This window comes from Camellia sinensis, chromosome 11 (assembly GCF_055761805.1).
Source record: "Camellia sinensis isolate YWXY chromosome 11, ASM5576180v1, whole genome shotgun sequence".
In the NCBI taxonomy this organism is placed as follows: domain Eukaryota; kingdom Viridiplantae; phylum Streptophyta; class Magnoliopsida; order Ericales; family Theaceae; genus Camellia; species Camellia sinensis.
The window spans coordinates 147,555,231-147,576,804 of NC_138971.1; the positions used below are offsets into that span (position 1 = coordinate 147,555,231).

Sequence of the window (21,574 nt, forward strand, 5' to 3'; positions counted from 1 at the left end):
AGCTACAGCAAATCTATGCAACATATGAAGAAAAAATTGAAACTCTCGAGATGTCTCAAGTTGCTTTGGAAGAACTAATGATCAAGAAAGAGGAAGAACTCAAGTGTGCCATGGTTACCATTGGTCTTTGGAACAAAGGATCAAAGACTTTGGACAATATCATTGGGTCTCAACAAATCTATTCTGACAAGAGTGGCATTGGCTTTGGTGGTAAGAAAGAGCAAAAACAGAGTGCATCAACATCTTATGATACAAGAACTCAAGGAAGGGAGAACAAAAAATTCAACATAAAGATGGACTTCTCAAACTTCCTAGAGTTGGTAAGGTAAAAGAAAAGAAGGTATACCCTGTTTTTATTTGTCATCATTGTGGTATGCATGGTCATATTCGCCCTTATTGTTATAAGTTGCATAGGAGAGTGTATTTGCCTAGACCTAAAAATTGGAAGTTGGAAGCCAAGTCGAGACGGGTTCCCATTGCAGGGAAAAGGAACTACAACGTCAAGACACCACCCAAGAACTGCAATTCTCACAACTTTGTTTGTACTAAAGCAGTTTGGGTGGGAAAACTTGACTTGTGTTAATTTGTTTATTTATTTTAGCTTTTGGGTTTTTGTGTGCTGTTTTTAATGAAAAAAAAAATGTGTGCTTGTTCGTTTTTTTGTCTTGCTTTATTTTTGAAAAAAAAAAAAATTCCAAAAAGATTTTCTTAGTATGGTTTTGCAAGCTTGAAATTTTTGAGTGGTCCTTGGTGCATATTGGATTTGATGAGAATATCCATTACATGTTAATATATGTGTGCTTTCTGTGGTCATTACTTGTTTTGGAGTGTGTGTTTTTTTATTAGTATGTCTCATTCTGTACACACTCTTGGATTAGCAAATTTTGGAATCTTCTGTCTTAGTGATTATTTTTTCTCTATGGACTTCTGTCATTGATCTTTTGCGTTTCTAGAGGAATTGACCTATACTAGCATATCATGGGTGATGTTGAGTCTCTTAGCCACCTTCCATCTTTCTGCACCTCCACGGCTTTCCCCTTAATTCTTTGCAGTCTAGCCATGAGGAAAAGGCTACCTCAGAGTCACTAACCAGGCCATCCTTATTATATCCATGCTTCTCTGGTTCGGTTTCCATACTCTTGAGCGTGTCAGCCGCCAATGATTGTGCAAAAGAAAAAGAAATAGAAAAAGAAAAAGAAAAAGAAAAAGAAAAAATATGCAAAAGAAAGAAAAAATGTGCAAAAGAAAGAAAAAAAAGAAAAAGAAAAGATTCATTGATTGAGGGGGAGCCTCCGCCTTTACTCACCAAATACCCCTTGATTCCTAGTGGCTTGACTTTCCTTTGTTGTGCTTAGATTCTCTTGCCAGAGGTCCAGCTTTCATATTACTACTAGGATTGAATCTAGTGTTTGTCGAACTTCAAGAGTCACACACACACTTTTCTTATGGGATCTATGCTTTTCACATAATGCATCACTTTCTTTCATGAGGAATATTCTACAGACTGTGCACATTGTGTTTACTAGTAATTGTGCTTCTTGGATAATCTTGTGTGTTTTAAGGTACAAATCTGAGATTTCTTGCTTGCTCCACCATATTATTTTTTGTCGTTTTCTTCTTGTTCATTGTTTTTAGTAAGGCGGACTTTGGTTTATCATTACAAGAGTTTGTTAGCACGAACACTTTGTTTTGTTTGGTAAGGGAGATTGGCTTTAGTTGTTTTGCATGTTGCTATGCACTGTTTGCTTATTATTTCCTTCTTGCATGCTCCTGATATTTACATCATCATATCATTGCTTGTGTGGTTTATGATATGACTTTAGTTGATTGCGCTTCCTTTGTCAATTCGTGACAAAAAAGGGGAAGTATGTGTCTTAGTTTTCAGGTTTTCATGCTACATGTTCTTAAAGTTTTCAGGTTTTCATATTACATGTTCTTAAAATCTCCAAGTCGCATCTATTCATATTTTTCATCTCATGCTTCAAATGCTTCAAAATAATCTAGCCATATGTTTATTGTTTTTTCATATACTCTTGTGAGACTAATAGTTGTTTTGGAGATTGTGGCACTAATAGCTGTTTTGCAGATCTTAATCTTGAGAAAGAAGTTTGTGTTTGTTGGTTGTAATGGGTTGGAGTGATTAGGATTTTATTTGTTAGGTGTGTTTTGTCACGGCATTGCCAAAGGGGGAGATTGTTAGGTTTTATTATTAGCAATCCCGTTTGACAAGGATTTCTTTAAGAAGTTGATTTTCTTCCAAAACTAGGATTACTTTTGGATTTCTATAAGTAATTGGATTTCTTCCAAAACTAGGATTACTTTTGAATTTTCTATAAGTAGTTAGTTTTCTCCCAAAACTATTTAATTCCTCCAGATTTTCTTTTTGGTTCTTAAGGTTTATATCTGGGGATATTTTGTTAGTTTTCTTTGATGTTTTATTGAGTATTCAACTCATGGTTTAAAGAGAGTACATCAAAGGTTTTGTTTGTTATACTCAAGAGAGAGAGAGAGTTGTTCTTCGGTAGATTCTGAAGAATTCGAGCCTGAAGTTCTTGTGGATTCTGGAGTGGCTCATCGTAAAGACAATTCCGAGGTAAAGACAGGGTTGGAAGAGGCACATAGAGGTTGGTTCAATTAGGCGTGGATTCGCTAGGTAATTGAGAGTATACCTGTGTAATTCCTTTAAATCTTTTTAGTGGATTGTTTTGTGGCTGTTGCCCGTGGTTTTTTAATCACAGTTGGAGGTGTCCAATTGTGATTTTTTCACGTTAAAATCGTTGTGTTGATTTGTCTTGATTGTTTGATTGGGATTGTTGTTTACTGCTTAAAATTAATACATAATCACAAATCAACATCTAGGGAATTTCTAGATTTTTCAAAGGAGATAGAGGACCCACCAATCCCAGAGATGGCAGGTTTAGATCGGTCACATGCTGATGTCGACGAACGCATGAGACTCCATGCCAATTGCAAAAGTGGATAGAATGATTCCATGAGTTGAGGATACCAAGAGGATCTCCTGATATCATGTCTTTGATTGAAAACAAAGCCTGACGGTCTGTTTCATTTGTGAAGGGAGAGGGAAAAGTTTTCGATGATCCAATGAGATCATAATGAAGAAAAAAATGGAACAGAGAGGTGATCTTGTTTGTGTTGAAAACATATCTATTTGTGACATTTGTTGTCAAATAAAAAACACATGAATGAAAATGGGCTAATGTAATAACACACCCAATAGAGGCACATGTATGTCACATATTTATGTACACAAGTATAGATATATGATTGGGATCCGAAGCTAAGTTGTGGCTGATATGATTGGGCAATGCTACCATAGGAAGGGTTCCAGTGGACCTTAGTCTGTTTTGCTGTTTGTTTCTTTTGCTTGTTTTTTCACTTTCCGATGTACCAAAAAACATATATATATATATATATATAGGGTGACATGGTCAGCCCAGTGTGAATATGATTACTTATGTTTTTTCTTCTTTAGATTCGTTTTGGCCGCCCAAAAGAATATTTTATTGAGAGTTGCTTACTCTGCCCTCTTGCTTGCTCTCCCGTCTCTAATTCATATAATAATGTAAAACCTTTTTCACACAAGGATCCTATTTAATAATTTTTTTAAAGTAATTCACTATGATATCTAAAGATTTTACAAACTAAACTTTTTCAGTCATAAAAGTGAAAATACTGTTGCATAAAAAAAAAAAATTAGTCGTAGTGTGAATTGTCACAAAAAAGTTATTCTGAAAATTTATAAAAAAAAAACTTTTAGTGACAATTTTAAAAAATGTTACTAATAAATACATTTTTAAGAATAAAATAATTTCATGCCCAAAGTTGTTTTCTCCCCCCAAAAATTAGTAATTCATTATTAGATCTCCGCTTTTGTCACTAAAAATGTAACAATGACACTTTTGACAAAAAGTGATGTTGTCTCTAAATTTTAATTATTCCTAAAAATTTAATTTGTTATACTAATTATTCAGAAGTTCTTGACCATCCTGTGGTACTATTAATGTAGTATTCCAAACTAATAATGTAGCAAAACAATTTATATATGGAATATATTGACTCACGTTTGTTAGATAACTGAAAAGCAAAGAATAACACACTTAGTATGTGCTGTAGCACGTAACCAATGTTACATGACATTGATACTTTGAGAGTATCTAATAATTTTCTCTTTAATTTTATGGTTAAATACATATTAATTATTGGAAGATTCTAATATTTCAAAATTTTTATATAATTCAATAATTAATAGTGTATCAAGGAGAGACCAAAAAAAAAAAAAGATTGTAGACGGTATTTCTAGCCCCATTTTCTTCTTTACAACTTTGCCACATATACAAACCATTTATTTTATCAAACATATTATCTAGTCATATCTGTATGAGGCCCAATAAAATGTATTCTATTGATGAAAAATTATTAGATATTTTTAAAATATTATATGGGATTGTTTGTATTATACTTTTGATCAATGAAAAATCATAACATGCTATAAGTTATTCTCATACTCCTAACTACCTAATAAAGATAAATCATGAAATCCAACTCATAAAAATTTTTACTACATAATTAATTTAAATACTAAACAAATTACTCCTTTGTTTGGTGTCCCAAGAGTAATGTTAGGGATCATGAAAAAATATTATGAAGATGATTATAAAAAAAAAAAAAAAATTCACCCTTAAATTACAAATATAATAAAACACTACACACTAATCAGAAGATAAAAAAAATTTATGAAACATTTTATGATATATATTTTTTTTATAATCACTATTATTATTCGTGTCCCAATATGTTTGTTTGCACTGTTGGTGGGCACACCATCACTACTATAAAAATAATTAAAGATCACACTTTGACAAAAAAAATATCTCACTTTTATTGGAAGTGTGATAAAAAAAATTAGATTGATATTTTAATCACACTTAATTTGATTGAGTGTGATAATATTCATTTTTTATGTCACTTTTCAATTAAGCGTGATTATATATATATATTTTAATCACACATTCTAATTAAAGTGTGATTATATATACACTACTACTTTTTAATCACACTTTTTAAATAAGTGTGATTATATATATATATATATATATATGTATGTATATTTTAATTACACATTCTAATTAAAGTGTGATTATTTATATATTTTTTAATCACACCTTCTAATTAAATTGTGATTATATATACATTACTACTTTTTAATCACACTCTACTACAAGAAAAAACATCTTTGGCGACTAAAAAAGCACATTTGATTGCTGAAAGTATAAGTCTTGGCGACTAAAAAAGCATTAGTAGTCAAAAGTAAAGATTTTTGGCGACTAAAAAAATTTAGTAGCGAAAAGTATAGGTTTTGGCGACTAAAAATCTGTTTGGCTGCCCATATATGGCTTCTACCGACTAAAAAAATTTTAGTAGCCAGAAGTAAGGCTTTTTGACAACTAAAAAAAATTAGTAGCCAAAAGGGAGGTATTGGGTGACTAAAAAGATGTTTGGTCGCCAAAAGTGAGGCTTTTACTGGCTAAAAAAATTTTAGTGGCCAAAAGTGAGATTTTTTGGCGACTAAAAAAAATTTAGTAGCCAAAACTGAGTCATTGGGCGAGTAAAAAGATGTTTAGTAGCCAAAAGTGAAACTTTTTGGCGACTAAAAAGAAGTTTAGTTGCCAAAAGTGGTAATTTTAGCCCGGGAATTAAATTTTTTAACGACTAAAAAATAATTAGTAGCCAAAAGTATAGAATTGGCGACTAAAATTATGTTTAGTCGCAAAAGTGGTCTCTTTGTTTTTTCTAGTAAATAATTTATTTTTACATAAATTATGTTCAATAAAAAATAATTATCTTTATATATATACTTTTATATGAATACGGGTCTATGTACTATATAAATAATATATGTTGCATATATGATTATATGGTGCTATAGAGGTGTAGTGGAAAGAGTGTATTGCATAAGGTTTATGGTGTGAGAGGGTTGATGATTCGAATCTCCACAAGAGTAAATGAGAAGTTAGTGAGTGTAATACTTTTTTTTTATCTACATGTTATTAATTACACTTAAAAGGTGTGATCTAAATATTTTTAATCACACTTAAAAAGTGTGATCTAAATGTTATTAATTACACTTAAAAGGTGTGATTAAAAATGACTCCTTTTAATCACACTCCCAAAGATCACATTTTAATAAAACTTAAAAGGTGTGATTAAATAACATACATCACACAAAAAAAATTGTGATCTTTATCTATTTTTGTAGTAGTGCATGAAATAGATCAGAAATTCATTTGGCCGCAATTATCATTGAATGGAGAGTATTCACTCTGTTTGGTTTTCATAAATTATTTTTTCAAAAATTTTACTTTTTTCATATTTTTTTATTTTTACTAATCTTTTTTAATATTTTAAGCAATTTTTTTAATTTTTAAACACACCTAACATAAATACACTTAAAAAGTATAATATTTGTGAAAAAATCTTTAAAAAATTCACTAAATACAAAAAATACAAAAAATAAAAATAAAAATTTAGTACATTTTTCGTATTTTTGTATATTTATTAATTTTTAAAATATTTTTTCACAAATATTTTACTATTTAGATAAATTTAAGTAAGATGCATTTAAAAAAGTAAAAAAATTGCTTAAAATTTTAAAAATATTCACCAAAAATAAAAAAAAATACGCAAAATAAAAAAATCAACTTCTAAAAAATTGAATTTATAAAATTGAAACTCAACATCGATTGTTTTAATTATTATTTTAAATGTGTTCAAAGGATAATTTTAACTCCTTCTAGATCTTTTTTCTTAATGTTGTTGACCTATTCTTCTTGGACCATACCCTAAACAAAAAGTCACTGTCACCGGGAAAACAACCAAGAAATATAGTGTGTAATTACAATTAAATTGATGCATTGTGAGACTCATTGTCAGAGTGAGTGTGAATCACACATCATATTTTTGGATAAAATTCTGGGTTTATAGAATTATCCTATCCTAAAATCCAAATACGAATAAAAAAATGTTATCCCTCCAAAAATTAGCCAAGTCAATAGTTTAGACCAAAAAAATGTCACATTATTGTTTTAATGGCACTAAACATGTCAGGTTGCTCTCTCATAGCTTGATTTTGTTGGTGGGAGTGGGGTGCAAACTGTAAATAGTTTTGTTATTGCTACAAATTAATCTACTAGATTTTTTACCCATAGATTCTATAGACATGTAAGTAATTGGCTAAAAAAAATTGATGAATTAGTTTGTACCTCCATTTTTTTGTTGGGAAAATTACCGCACGGTGGTGGTTTGACAAAATTATTATAAATTCATGAAATTTTTTATAATTTTAATTATTAATATTTATATAGATTATTGCTAATTTGTAATTAATTTTTAAAATATCCACTTAATTGCTATTTGCTCTTTTTTGTTTGCACAAACACCAAACACAAATAGAGAAATAAAATAAATTAATGAAACTATATTTAATATATCATTAAAAATAAAGAGTTAATTACTTAAAAATCCTATTTAAAAATATTGGTAACTCAGGTCTTATCTAAGATTGAACCAATAAATCTTATTTATTAAAACTGAAAATATTATCAGTTTTTTCTAATTTTTAAAATTAAGAACATTACCAATTTTGCATAGTAATGTTCAAAATAATTGTTTCATTAACTGATAAAAAAAAAACAGAGTATGAGATTAAACGTTTTTCAACTTCTACTTATTGGTTTGATTCAGCTATCCAATAAAACCGAGAAAATTATCAGTTTTTTTCAATTTAAAAACTAAGAACATTATCAATTTTTTAAATTTTTAATTTTTTTGTTTTTTGTTTTTTGCGCATCAATATTCCATCATTATACTCCTTTATATATACAAAATTTTCAGTTTTGCACAAAAAAATAATTCAATTTTTTTAAATTTTTCAAAAAAAAAAACTTATATATTTTTAGTTTTTTCAATTTGAAAGTTTATGTTTTAAAGTTTTGAAAATCAAAATAAATGCCAAATCATCATGTTCCTTTATAAATAATCATAAATGATGAACAATCATTGTTTGAAGGGTAATTCCAACTATTAAAAACTTAATGGGACTTGAAAGTCCAAAAAATTTTACTTAGGAATTGATGGAGTATAAGTTATAAATTAAGACTTATGTGTAAATAACCAAAAATAAATATATAATAATGTTCACATTGTGCTAGGACTCCAAATAAATCCTAATCTCGTGTGACGAATATTATGTTTGAGTGGTCTATTAGTTTAGTTCCAATTTTTATGAGTTTATGTCTAAAAATAGATCTATCTCAGATCTTGTTGTTGGGATGAATTAAGCCAAATTGGCATGCCATGAGTGATCTTAGTCTTTGTATTTGTCAATTTTTGTTTTCCCCATTAGAGGACCATACATTGGACTTAATAAGGTTGTGTTACTATTACCATGACATCATTAGGCCAGAACTGGGTGGAAATAATTTCTGATGAGAGTGAAATAAACTCCTCTTCCTCTTCTTCTTCTTATTCTTCTTCTTCTTCTCTCTCTCTCTCTCTCTCTCTCTCTCTCTCTCTCTCTCTCTCTCTCTTTTGTGTGTGTGTGTGTATGCCCTTTTAGCTCTTACAATACCCATTTTTCTTTTGGGTTAATAATATAACTATGTGAGGGTAGAAAACAAAAATATAAGAAACGAAAAAATGAGATGGAAAAGGTATATATAACATAAAGCAATCAGAAATAGTTATGAATGTTGGTGACAATACCACACTAAACCCATTTCACATATTTCCAATTACAAATTCAGAAAACAAAAGGAGGAGGGAGATTTCTACAACACCAAATTAATTGAGCTACACATGTGGGGCTTTATAGTTAAGCATCATTCCCTGTCCCATTATGATGCCCTTGTCCCCTTAACCCTGCAGAAATGCATTTCTAATCTTGTGTAGTTCCATAAGAACATCTTTAGCATTCATTCTCTCACTTGGTAGTTTAGTAGAACATGCAACTCCAATTTGAAGGACTTGTACAAGGCAAGTTTCCAAATTAGAAATGTTGGTCGTACTACTTTGCCTGCTCCTACTTGGCTCCTCTTCCATTTCCAATATGATATGGGGATCAACGATCTGCATTACTTGCTCCGGATGACACATTTTTATGTAGCTATGGAGATTTACATTGCCCGTAAAAATGTTACTAGTTGGTCTTTTTTCCTTTGAACATTTCCAGTAGTAACACTCCATAGCTATACATATCACCTTGTGTGGATACCTCTCCACCCATATCATACTCTGCAGTATGAAACAATGAAAGAAGTGCCCAATATTTTTAATTTTGGTTTGATATTTGAACTAGTCAATTGTATATGTTGGGATGGCACAAATATATGACTAGTGTTGATTTAGTTTGCCGTGGTAGCAAAACACACAACATAGTAAAGCGAAGGGGAATCATCTATATCACCATTGATATGTGACTAGATTTCTATGTAAACTCGTACTTGGTTTCTAGTTTGCCACAAAGAAACACTAATAAATAAACTTAAATAACATTTGTTGACCAATTTCAGTGCAAAGAACAATAAATATAAACAATTACCTGGGGCAACATAGCCAATTGTTCCTCTGATCCCAATTGAACTTGATTGTTGATGATTAGATATTCTGGTCGTTGCTAAAAAAATCTTGGCCAAGCCAAAATCACTAACATGGGCGCACAAATCACCATCAAGAAGAATATTACTTGACTTCAAATCACAATGAATGAAAGTCATTTCACAATGGTTATGAAGACAATCCATAGCAAAGGCCATAGCAAAGGCCACATCAATGGCAATGTTTAGCCTTTGAACAAAGTTCAATTTCTTAGGTTCCTGCTGTTCTAAAAGACTTGAGTGTAACCAGCTCTCTAAACAACCATTTTCCATGAACTCGAAGACCAATGCCTTGAAATCATTGCCTCTAAAATGAATGGTTGAGCAAGATATGATTATCTTGACAAGATTTCAGTGGCGAATGTTCTTCAGTGCTTCACATTCAGCTACGAAACTCTTGGTTGCTCCATGCTCATGAAGGTTGAGTACCTTCACAATGACAATTTGTTCACCAGAGTTGAGAAAACCTTTATAAACAGAACCATATCCTCCCTTGCCTATTAAGTTGGCTGCAAAGAACCCATTGGTTGCTTGAAAAAGTTCTCTATAAGAGAGTTGTAAAAATTGATTTTGGAAGGCCAAAGTTGAAGGGGCTTGTTGTCTGGACCTTCTTGTTCGATAAAGAATAGATAAAAAGCACACTAACAATAAAACAACACTGAGAGTGGCTACTAGAGCTATTACTCTAGGGGTGAATGTTCGTTTCCTTTCCTTTAAGACTTTTGTTGGACATGCTGGCAATTGCAATGCTTTAATTCCTTCACAAAGTTTGTTATTTCCAATAATTGAGAAGGCACTAATATTTTTTGTTAGGACCCTACTTGTTATCAAATTCCATGGACAAACTTGGGTTTAAATCGAGTTGTAATTTTTCAGTTTTTGGTCTTCTCGTTTGAGCAGGCAAAGTGGCGCTCAAGTGGAGTTTACACTCTCACAGTATTTTATGTGTCTGCAAAAATGCTGAGTGATGTGTTTTTACGCTCGAGCGTGGGATCTTCCGCTCGAGCGTGAACCCTGGTTTGAAACACACGATATAGAGTCCCCGCTCGAGCGTCAATTCCCACGCTCGAGCGGACCTCGCGATCTCAACCTCTATAAAAACTCATGTTGGTCCAACTCTAGGGTTACTTTTTCTAGATCTTCTTTAAGAGTTTTAGGGTTTCTTTTGGGGATATTTTTCTGGGTTTTCCTTGATGTTTGATTGAGTTTTTTAACTCATGTTCTTATAAGCACACATCAAGGAGTTTGTTTGATCATTCTTTGAGAGTATTCTTCTTTGGTGGAATCCGAAGATTCAAGCACAAAGTAATCAAAGGAGTTTGATGTTGTGTAGTCGTTTATTCGACAATAGATGTTGTGGATTCAACATCAAGCTAATCAATTCCATATGAAGGTTGAGGTAAAAGACATATAGAAGATTTGAAGACAAATTGGAAGCGGTTCTGGTAATTTGTTTGTTATCTTTGTAATCTTTCTTTCTTCAGTAGTGGATTGATTAATGACATTTCACCCGTGGTTTTTTGATCACATTGGAAGGTGCTTCAATTGTGGTTTTTCCACATAAAAATCATTTGTGTCGATTTATTGTTTTACGAAAATAACAATCTAAATCACTTTCGTACGTTCTTGATGATTTAGATTGTGAGTTTTAATTGATTTGGAATTAGAATAACTAAATCTTGATCTAATCACGAATCACTTAGGTTTTTCAATTGTTATCAGAGTAGGTCACTCTTTGTTTTTATCAAAACTATAGGAGTGTGATTTTGTGTGATCGGTGATATGGATTCAATTCGCGAAGGTAACTCGACCCATAGACCTCCGTTACTTGATGGCACAAACTATTCCTATTGGAAAGCTCGTATGAGAGCGTTTTTAAAATCTATCGATGAGAAAGTTTGGCACTGTGTGATCTATGGGTGGAGTGAATGTATTGTCACCATTGATGGTGTTGGTATTCCCAAACCCCTTGATAAATGGGACGCATTCGATTATTAAAACTTGAGTTGGAACAGTAAGGCTCTCAATTCCCTTTTTTGCTCCGTTACACCTGAAGAGTTTCGTCATATTTGCACGTGTGAGGTAGCAAAGGAGGCTTGGGACATTCATGAAACAATTCACGAGGGTACTACTTCTGTTAAAAAGTTAAAACTTCAACGTCTCACCTCTACCTTGGAAACCCTTTTTATGTGTAATGATGAGACGTTTGATGATTTCTATGCTAAACTTAGTGACATCGTGAATTCCTGTTTCACACTCGGTGAAAAAATCCTTGAAGCTAAGGTGGTTGGAAAAATTTTGAGGTCTTTACCCGAGAGGTTCCAATCAAAAGTGACAGCCATTGAGGAGGCTCAAAATGTTGATACCCTCAAGCTTGATCGGTTGGTTGGAAACTTACAGACTTATGAAGCCCACCAGATTTTTAAGAAAAAAAAAAACATAGTGTGGCTTTCACTAGTGCTCATGAGACTGCAGAAACTCCTAAGACTGAGTTTGATCTAGAGTCCGAGATGACGGCTATGTTTACTAAACAATTCAAAAAAAATTCAAAGAAAAAGAAGCTGAATTTCAGAGACCCTATTTCAAAAGACAAGAGTAATGATAAACCCAAAACTTTTCCACCAAAACTTGCTCTAAAAACTAAAAAGAAGATTGTAAAGGGGTAAGGGGTCAAGTGTTATGAATGTCAAGGGTTTGGACATATTGCTCTTGAATGTCCATCGAAAAAGAATCGGGAGAAAGTCTATACAGTGACTTGGGATGATGAAAGCGGGTCGGAGCAAGAACACGAAGAAACTGAATCCGGTGAAGATGGAGATAGTGCTTTCATAGCATTCTGGTCGACTTTCACTCATCCTCTTCCGAAGCCAGTGGAATTTTCTCGTGGTCAGAATCTGCACCGTGCTTCTACCTTTGATGGGAGTAATTATTTGTACTAGAAGATCAGAATGAGGGTGTTTCTGAGAGCTTTCGACCTTGAAGGCCGGCAAGCCATTGAAGAGGATGTTGAAAATACTAACAATCCAAGTAATCAGAGAGTTTTGATTACTATTCGTGAAGCAATTTCTGATGAAAAACAGCAACGGGTTGCTCACTGCACAAAGGCCAAAGACGCATAGGACATTCTGAGCCAATTTCATGAAAGAGAAGAGTCATCATTACCACCATCTATTACCTTTCCTGCCTTAATTGCTTGACTGGATGAGGTCTGGGAGAAAGAGGAGAAAAAAGAAAATGATGAAACATCAGAAGACAATGATGAGATTGATGGTGATGATCTACAACAAGCTTACGAAAAGCTTTACGATGAATTTCTGAATTTGTCCAAGATCAATGACAAACTCACTCTCAAGCTCAAAGCATGTGAAAGCGAGAATGTCAAGCTAAAAAGAGAACTTGCAATAGCAAAGCAGAATGTCATCAAGATCTCTAGTGATAGGCAAGACCTATGTGTGAAACTTCTATCTTGTGAGATTGAAAGGAATGAACTCCTGAAAATATATTCCACATATGAAGAGAAGATTGAAAGCCTTGAGATGTCACAAGCTACATTGGAGGAGATGGTCTATCATAAAGATGAAAAACTCAGAATTGTTAGAGCCATAATTGCCATGTGGAACAAAGGTTCCAAGCCATTAGAAGACATCCTTGGGTCTCAACAAATGGGTTGTGACAAAAGTGGGCCAGGCTATGGGAATGCGACAACTCACAAGGGACAGACATCTACATCACATGACCTGAAGACTCAAGCAAAGGAAAAGCTGAAGGTGCACCAGGGTGATCCCTCTCTTCATCTACCTAACGGGGGTGAGATCAACAAACGAGAGGTAAAACCTATTTTTGTTTGCCATCATTGTGGTAGGTATGGCAACATTTGTCCTTATTGCGTTGAGTTGTTTGGTAAGGTGTGATGATCAGTGCGTATTTTGCCTTGTTCTTTTGAGTTAAGTTGGATTTACCTTCGTCAAAATGTCAGATTTCAAAGTGTGGTCCTGCCAACAGTTGAATTTGTTGTTTTTGAAAACTTCTCTTTAAAAATTTCCGTTCTTGTTTGCTTAAATTCTGAGTTTCCACTTACTTTGGAGGGTGCGAGGTCAGTTCCGGTGCGTTGGGAGAGAAGCCATGGATTTTCGGAGCTGGAGGGTCGGGAGGTCAGGCCGCACATGTGGGAAGCAGGGGGAAGTCTATGTGCACACTGCAATATATGTAGGTGCATGAAGGAGGTGCGGGGGAGGACCGCACGTGCGGGGGTGAGAGTTGCACGTGCGGGAGAGGGCGCCGCACGTGCGACTAGGCAACTGAATTGTCTCGAATTTCGTGCTTTTTAGCTATGTTTTGTTCCTTGCCCCTTTTCATTTCATTTGATGAATGTCTCTCTCTCTATACAATATTTCTCTCTTTTTCTCTCATCTCTCTCTACCCAAACCCTCAAAACCTTGCATTTTGTTTTGATTCTAAGAATCCATTGGGATTTTGGTACTAGTTCTTTATATCAAAATGATGAGCATGTTGAGGGCTTCGTCTAGGACTTCGTCTTGACCGGTGGAGATCGTATTCCGGTGAAGTTGATTTTTGAGCTCTTTCTCCTCTTCTCTCTTGAGGTAGGGATTTCTTTGATCTTTTTTCAATACCTCTTTTATAGATAGACATGTGGTATGTTTTATTTGCATAAAAACCATATTGTTATGGATTTTTCTTTGAAAATCATGATAGGCGATCTATGGTTTGATGTTGAGGTTGAGATTTTGTGAAATAAATTGTTCTTGGGTTAATTTGAGGTGTGGTTTAATATATTCACGTTTGGAGAGAAATAAAGCCCAAATTTTCTTTTTATATAATACCTAATAAATAAAAAGGGTTGAAATTGATAAATAATCATGTTATGAATGGAGGAATTTAATAAAGAGTTGGTAATTGAATTGAGATTAAATTGGACCTTATGATTTTGGTAATTACCTTGTCTTGGATTGATTATATTTGAATGTAACAGATGGATAATTTGTTAAGTGTTAATGAGGAGTTAATCATAGGACTAGAATTTTTGAGTAATACCCTTGTTGAGTTGAAACGGAGAGGATTATGGCTTGTTATCCGTGGGTTAAGTTTTTGGTTAAACGAATGAAGTGAGTCTCATTTATTTTACACACACACACACACACACACACACACACACACATATAATTGATGTATTGTGAATTGGAAGATTGGAAATTGAGTTTGGAAATTGAATTTGGAAATTGACTCTTTTGCAAATTAAGAAAAAACCTTGGTAAAAGTTGAAAATCGTGGAACATCATTGTTGTTGTTGGACCTAACTCCTTATAAGAATTGGATGATTGTATTTCGTGCATTTAATACATATTGCTTAAAGGTTTTGTCCTTGGTCATCGGTGGAGGATGACATTGTGAATGTTGAAACGATTATGTGTCTGTAGTGTATTTGTGTTATCTGTGAATGTTGTATGAAGTGATGGTTGGAAAATGAGTAATGCGCTGAGAATGAGAGGTACCATTACCTTCTAGCTAGCGCTTGGAGAATTGGCTGTGCTGAGAATGAGAGGTACCATTACCTTCCAGCTAGCGCCTGGAGAATTGGCAGAGGTACCATTACCTTCCAGCCGGTGTCTGGTAAATTGGCATTTCATTATGAAAAGATGTATTATTGGTTTACCGTGCTAGAGGCAGGTAGAGTAGAATTTATTTGTTATTATTGCTTCAGTGTATTTGAGTATGTCATGTATTATATGCTTGTGGCTATTGGAAGGTCAAATTGCTTAAATTGTACAAGTAGGTAATTGTTGGATGCTAGTCGTGTTTCCTTTCGTACTAAAAGTATACTTGCATGGGCGTGGGTGTGTGGGTAGTAGACGTGAGTAACGTGTTGGGATTGTAAGAAATGTGAAAGTTATTGGATACTCGTAAACATGTTTTCTTTTTTTTAAATCAATCAAGTGCAAGTTTAAAAAGGGTGATAAAATGTAAAAGGTTTTTAGTGGAAGTCTTTCTTTCAAGAATTTGTTATTTGTCATATGAAATTTGGTAAAATGGTGTTAAGAGGAAGGAAAGGTGAGTTGTCTACATTAATGAATTAAATGAATGTTTTTGAGAAAAGTATAAATATATGTAAGTATACTTCGGTTATGAATTTTCACATTACTTATACAGTATGAGACTAAGCATTCATGATCATAGTTATCTGTAGGTTGTTATTGTTGAGGATCATGTTGAGATCCCTACTGAACTTTATGTTCATCCCACGTTGTTAATCTTTTTCAGGTGTATCTCGAGAAGTGTTAAAGGTCATGGATCTTCCTTAACTGTTGGCCACGGGGCCTTTTATTTGTGGGAAGAATGCCATTGATGTAAAAGGGTTAAACCCATTTCTTTTACTTTAAAGATGTAAGCCTGCGGGCAATTTATTTAGTTTTGTACATGTTGTATTTTATTTGTGTTTCGAATGAGAGAATCTTTATTTATTCTTACACTTGATGTAAAGAGTTTCCATATGTTATCTCTGAAATTGAACAAACTTCATGAATTTGGTAATGGATTCCGAGTAATAAAAAGTGGGGCGTGACAACTTGGTATCAGAGCGAGCCGGGTTGGAATACTTTGGGCTCGTGGGAAGTGGTTTTTACCACAAGGGGTTTGCTATGCTTGGCGAGGACGTTGCATATAGTTGGGATAAGTGTTAGGACTTATGTGTTGCATTTATGTGAGCATGGGATTAAGTTTCTTGGATAGTACTTGTGGCTGGTGAACATGCTTTGGGGCCCTATTGGAAACAAGCCTGATCAACGTGGTTTCTAATAGGAATTCTTTGAGAGTTTCGGGATGAGTGGCTATCTTTGTGGACTTAATTCGATTATGTGTTTAGATGTTTAAATTGTTTATATGTATTAGGAATTGTATGTTTTGGGAATTAAGTGTGTTTTGTTGCTTAGTAGTGGTGAGTATATGCTTAGGGAGGCTGTCGTGATGTGCACTAAGTTTGATTTTGTTTTGGGATTTTATAGGATGTCCATACAAGGGAATAGAGGATGAATGAGTAGTAGGAGCGTCGGTAGGGACATGGCGGTTCCCTTACCACCTACCGTTGTAGCATCAACTGTCAGCGAGGAAGTTGCATGCGAGATTGTGAGAGGGGTGCAAGATGCTCTAGCTCGCAATGAGGAAGACAACAGGCGTACCCTCAAGCTTACTAAGGGGTTTTTCTCGCTCCTATCCGCTGGAGTTTTTGGGGGAGGCAAAGCCGCTAGAGGCGGAGAGATGGTTGGAACAGATTACCAAGACTCTTGATATGCTCAAAGTCGAGGATGAGGGGTTGCGGATTTCTTTGGTGACCTTCCAATTGAAGGGAGATGTGAATTATTGGTGGAAGTATATGTAGGGTACTGTTGGTGCCATGTGGGTTGCATTTACCGAGGCTTTCTTGGCAAAGTATTGTCACGACCCCATTCCGTCCCTAGTAGAATGGTGCCGTGATGGCCAGTAATCCGAGTGTACCGAAGGCCAACTTTCAAAATTTGCTCGCAATCAGAGTAATACATATGGGGCTAACATGTACGGAAGCAGTATATGTACAAATCTAATTAGTCCATAAGAGCCGTGCATGAGTCAAATGAAATGGCATACGTCTTTAGAAGGTCTTACAACTTGGGTACAAGAAGAAATGAAATATAAAATACATCTTGACTAAAAGGCTTCTCAAGCCGACATATACAAAACACAATGAAATATAAGCTGAGAAGCACGATCTTCAAGATGTTACAAAAATACGAATCCGAGACACGTCGGCAAATGCATCTGAAAACATATCGGCAACACATCTAGGCCTCAACACCTTCTTGCTCATCACCTACATATATATAGAGAGGGTGAGCTTGGATACTCAGTGAATGGTACAAGTAATAAAGGGTTTGCATGTATGACATCCGAGATTTTTAACAAAACAATGCATAATCATAGCTTATGACAAACGTGGGATAAATCGAGTTCATCTAACAAATCTATCGAGCTTCATCAATCAAAGTCTTTCAAGTTTCATGGGTGACATTAACAAGGTTTGCTACAAATGCTTATAGTCCCCTAGCACGTACGGACTTTCAAGAATTGCGCTACAAATGCTTATAGTCCCCTAGCACGTACGGACTTTCGAGATTGTGCTACAAATGCTTATAGTCCCCTAACACGTACGGACTTTCAAGATTGTGCTACAAATGCTTATAGTCCCCTAGCACGTACGGACTTTCAAGGTTGTGCTACAAATGCTTATAGTCCCCTAGCACGTACGGACTTTCAAGATTGTGCTACAAATGCTTATAGTCCCCTAGCACGTACGGACTTTCAAGGTTGTCAAGATCAAAGCTAATACTTGATACACAAATAGGGATAGTCATTCATGCTTAGCAAATACTTTTCAAAACAAAGCAAAACTTTATCAAAACTTTATAACATAGATTTATCAAAAATACCACTCACATAGTTCTTCAACGTCGGGGTCAAGCGACAGTCCAAGTCCTACAAACACATGGCAAAGTCTATTGAATGCACTTTCAAACAAGCTTTACATGGATGCAAATGATCTCGGCATTCCTTCAAAACTAAGTCGAACCAAAGACAAAACACTGTTTCTCCTCTCGGGGAAAACATGCTGGGTACCAACCAGGCTATTGCCGAGGTCCCACACCTTCTTGCCGAGGTGTGGTCCCGGTGGCCACGCACAAGGAAATGAAGTCGGGAAAATCTGGGTTTCCCTCTGCTGAAGAACATGAAACACAAGAATGCTCAATCTTAACTTGTCACTACGAAATCTAGAACTTCATGCTATGAATTTAAAAACATGGTCCTGGGTACCCATACTCGAAGATCTTATGAAAACAAACACAAAAGCATGAATCTTAATGCAAACTTTCGGATCGAACAAGGCTTTTATTCAAGAACACATGAATACCACTTTCTCTTTCTAAAACCAAACTTTCAATCAATGCATGGCTTGCAAATCAGGTTCGATCAGGCAATGCAGCTAGATGATTAACAAGAACAACAAGAGTAGGTCAAGAATCTAACCTTAATACACGAATCTAACGGTTAGATCTCTAAGGCCCCTTTTGTTTCCAGAGATAGAATGGAAGGGATTGATAGTGAGGAGATTAATAGTGAGGGGATTGTTAGTGAGGGTCGTTTGTTTTCAGAGATAGAATGGAGGGGATTGATAGTGAGGGGATTAATAGTGAGGGGATTGTTAGTGAGGGGATTGATAGTGAGGGGATTAATAGTGAGTGGATTGATAGTGAGGGGATTAATAGTGAGAAATTGTTAAATTATTTTTATATAAAATAATAAAACAAATAAAAAAATAAAAAAATTAAGCATTAATATTTTAAAAAAAATTCCCAATATATAAAAAATAAAAAAATAAAAAAATTTCTAATCCCCTCACTATTTTTCTAATACCATCTCTACCTCCTCACTATGAATCCCCTCCCCAAGGGTATTAGTAATACCAAGGTATTAGTAGTACCCTCCCCATCTCTCAAAACAAACAAGGTATTAGTAATACCAAGGTATTAGTTAGTCCCAAGGTATTAGTAGTCCTAAGCCTATCTCTCAAAACAAACACTCCATATATTAGTCCCAAGGTATTAATAATCCTAATCCCCTTGTTATAACCCCAAACAAACGGGGCCTAAGAATCAAGCTCGAAGATCCACTCCTTCACTCTAAAACTCCTTCTTCCCTCTAGAGCTTCTCTCTCTCAAGGCAAAGATATGATACAAAATGATAGGTTCTACTCACTGCCGGCTGATTTAACACTCAGCTCGGACACGTGGCAACGGCTGGTTGGTTCTCCCCGAAAAGGTGGCTGACAGATCAGACAAGGTATGGCGAAAGGGTGTTTAACAAGTAAAGCGGCATGGCACTCTGACAAGGTACTGACATCGGGTGAAAACATCGGCTCTGGTAGGTGAGGTATCTATGATCCCGGCTAGGACGGACAACACTTGGCCTAGTTGTGCCACACCTCGGCCTAGATGTGCCACACCTCGGCCTAGGTCGCACCAATCCGGAACAAGATCACTTGGGTTCAAGGATAACATCTCGACCTAGATGATACACCTCTCGGCCTTGATGATACACCTTGGCCTAGAAAATGACATCTCGGCCAATATGCCAGGACGAAGGTAGAGGTCAACCAAAGTGGTTTCAAGATGGTTCTGGCTTTTAAGGTGACCTCGGCTAGACTCACCAGAAAAGAACAAGACTCAACAAGTAAATTTCACATAAGTACAAACCAAGACAAAAATCTCATTCTAGTTAAGACAAGTCAAGAAAATTCACTACTGCAACTTAGCAAAACAAGATTATACAAATGCTCATGCCCGAGGCTAAGGTGGGGAATGAGGGTCACTACAAGTATTTCCCTCCTTCTGCTCGGGAAAGGTTGAGGGAACAGTTTGTTGAGTGGCCCCAGGATGCTACTCTTTTGGCTTAGTTTGAGATGAGGTTCACTAGTTTGTCGAGGTTTACTCCAGAGTTGGTGGCAACAGAGGAGAGCCGTTGTTATGAGTTTGAGAGGCGGTTATGTGATGATATCCAGGAGAAGGTGGTTGGATCCATGTGAAAGGATTATTTTGCTTTAGTTGAGGCGGCTGCCCGTGTGGAGGCCTGGTTAGCAGTGTTGGTCAGGTTGGGGAGGAGGTCACTTCGGTAACTCCTACAGTTCATAAGCACTCTAGACTTAGTAAGAGGTGGAAGCGAGCGCATGCCCACTTCCAGACTCGGTCCTTGTTTTCGTCGAGGGTTTCGAGCTCGCCTGTTGAGGGATCCAGTGAGGTTAGGGCTCCAAATCAGGTTCAGAGTTGGGAGACTGGTTTTTGTTTTAATTCTGGTCAGCAGGGCCATGTTCGACGTTTTTGCCCTTTGCGTGTAAATTCTTTGGGTGTTTCAGAATCTAGTCGGACTCTGTTCCATCAGTCCAGTCAGTGACGATATCGATACCAGACCCAAAAAGGCCAGGCTTTGAGAGCTTTGTGAGGGTCGACTTTTCAACCAGCGCGGTAGTATCACCCTTAAGAGGGACTTTTGTTTTAGAGATCTACGTTATAAGTTGTGAAGCTTTTGTTTTTGATCGGTGTGCTGTAGGATGCTAAGGCACCGTAGTTATGAGTTGTATATGTGTGTATATTGTTGTTTGTCTACCCTCATTGATTCAACCATTAATAATTATATGCGCACTAAACATATAAAAATATGATAAACATAGAATTAATCATTTTTTTAATAAAAAATTGGTAAATATATTTTTTGGAACAATTTATGAAAACCTGTCAAAAGTTCTATATAATACTACATAATTCTTAAAAAAAATTCAAGGTTAAGTGGGTTGAATTGAACCCACTACGACATGCATAGCTCCGCCCATGGAGAGAACTACAAGTATTTGACCATGCCATGACCCTTCACGTTAAGTTTTGTAGCTTGAAGCTGCTTCTTTTTTGGAGCTTTTAATTGTTACAACTTCTTTTGTATCTGTCGACAAATGAAGCAAGTGCACTGCTCAGAGCTTGTCTAGAAAAAATAATATTAATACCTCCAAAATATGCCCACACAGACACGTCTAAACACACAAAGATGCGTATAGAGCCACAATAAGCAGGACCCAAGAAAAAGTAAGCTGATGTAAGTCCACTTTTTTTTTTTTTTTTTGATCGGCAAATAAAAGACTTTATTGATGAAAAACACGTACAAAGTATGATAAATTACATCAATAAAGAGGAGCTTGGAGCTAGTTTAAGCTCCAACCACCTAGTTGGTGAGAGACCAACAAAGAGAATTGAGAGGGAGATTTGCGCTAAACAGTGGGCCGGGCTGCGCCGGCACGGAATGTGGTGTTGGGTCGC

At 35.3% G+C, this 21,574-nt stretch overlaps 1 pseudogene; it reads right to left on the reverse strand.

Annotated features, from left to right (window-relative positions):
- Nucleotides 1-8,931: 8,931 nt before the first annotated feature.
- LOC145802751 (putative LRR receptor-like serine/threonine-protein kinase At3g47570) lies at nucleotides 8,932-12,811 on the reverse strand (annotated as a pseudogene).
- Between the last annotated feature and the right edge of the window lie 8,763 nt (nucleotides 12,812-21,574).